This window comes from Sus scrofa, chromosome X (genome assembly GCF_054392235.1).
Source record: "Sus scrofa isolate SSC_HxYL_T2T_F1_AM1 chromosome X, Sscrofa_HxYL_maternal_Yorkshire_Landrace_v2.0, whole genome shotgun sequence".
Classification (NCBI taxonomy): Eukaryota; Metazoa; Chordata; class Mammalia; order Artiodactyla; family Suidae; genus Sus; species Sus scrofa.
The window spans coordinates 72,170,413-72,172,316 of NC_139401.1; the positions used below are offsets into that span (position 1 = coordinate 72,170,413).

At 37.1% G+C, this 1,904-nt stretch overlaps 1 pseudogene; it reads left to right on the plus strand.

Annotated features, from left to right (window-relative positions):
• Nucleotides 1-500: 500 nt before the first annotated feature.
• LOC100518286 (E3 ubiquitin-protein ligase RNFT1 pseudogene) lies at nucleotides 501-1,678 on the plus strand (annotated as a pseudogene).
• Nucleotides 1,679-1,904: the final 226 nt, after the last annotated feature.

The window sequence follows — 1,904 nt, forward strand, 5'->3', positions numbered from 1 at the left end:
TGGAACAAGTCAAGGATGCCAACTCTCACCACTTTTATTCAACATTGGAAGTCCAATCCACAGCAATCAGACAAACAAAAGAAATATAAATTATCCAAATTGGAAGAGAAGAGGTAAAATTGTCACTCTATGCAGATGACATGATACTATATATAGAAAGCCCTAAGGACTCCACATAAAAACTACTTAAATGAATGAATTAAGCAAAGTAGCAAGATACAAGGTTAACTTTCAGAAATAAGTTGTACTTCTGTATACTAACAATGAAATATTAGAAAAGGAATATAAGGCTTCTGCCACCATTGCAGCTGTTGCCACGGAGCTGGGTTGAGGTTGCCCATGGTGGGGTTTGAAGGTGATGGCCCCGATTGAAGGCCTCAAGGCAGTGTCTGCCACTGTTCCTGTGGTGGCTGTCCGGGCCTCCATCCGCCCATCATCATGAGAGGAGACAGAGCCTTGAAGCCAAGAAATCTGAATCATAGAAAAAGTATTCAAGGGTAATGCAAGGCAACTGTAACCAACTGCACAGTTCTCCACAAACTGTAGGTGGTGAGGATCCCTCAGTCTCCCAGTGTGTCCAAATGAGATTGACAGGAGAAGCCTCCTGTCTTTATTCTGGAGCTGTTCATATCCAGATAAATGCATACCTAAAGAATGTGCTGAAAATCCAAGCTCCAGAAATGTAAGATCAGGTGTCCATGGCTGTACACATGGATGTATTCATAGTTGCTTACGGAGTCACTCCCACAATGAAGCAAGGCAGCCTGATGATACTTACACAGAGTCTGGAGATCATGGTAGTAGCTCCTTCTCAGAATTCCAATATCTATTCAAGTGGCTTCAAAAAAGTCTTCCATATATTTTGATTCTGGGTGTCAAACTTGTTATGCAGCATATTACAGGAATTTCTCTTGGAATTGGGCTGCTTACAACTTTTATATATGCAAACAAAAGCATTATAAATCAGGTTTTTCTAAGAGGAAGGTGCTTAAAGATCCAGTGTGCTTGGTTACTGGTATTCTCAGCAGGATCTTCTGTTCTTTTATATTATACCTTTCACTCTCAGTCACTTTATTACAGCTTAAGTTTTTTAAATCCCACTTTGGACTATTCGAGTTTCTGGGAAGTACTTTGAATTGTTGGAATTATAGACTTCATTCTGAAATTCCTCTTCATGGGCTTAAAATTCTTTATTTTATTGGTGCCTTCTTTCATCATGCCTTTTAAATCCAAGGGTTATTGGTATATGCTTTTAGAAGAGTTATGTCAGTATTACCGAACTTTTGTTTCCATACCAGTTTGGTTCCGTTACCTTATAAGCTATGGGGAGTTTGGTAATGTAACTAGATGGAATCTTAGAATATTTCTGGCTTTACTCTATCTCATAGTAAAACTTCTGGACTTTTTCGGACATCTGAAAACTTTCACATGGGTTTTGCGAATATTTTTTACACGACCAAGTTATGGAGTGGCTGCCAGCAAGACAGTGTTCAGATGTGGATGATATTTGTTCAATATGTCAAGCTGAGTTTCAAAAGCCAATTCTTCTCATCTGCCAGCATATATTTAACCAAAAGAAAACATATTCACGGTGCAGAACCATGATTTCAGACCACATAAACAAGTGGAAAGATGGAGCTACTTCATCACATTTTCAAATATATTAAGTTCAAAACTTAATATTGACTACAAAACACTAATTTTATTTGGTGATTGATAAAGACATTAGAATGGATTTTCAAGGCTAGAAGTTAACGAAAATGTTTCCAAATGGTTTGAGTATTATAATAAATTGTGTAGTCCAATTTATTAAGAATAAATGAAACATATATTTAAATATATATATAAGTAATGTTCAAGCCAATGCATACGCAACATTTGCTCTATCCTCATTATTTGACAGA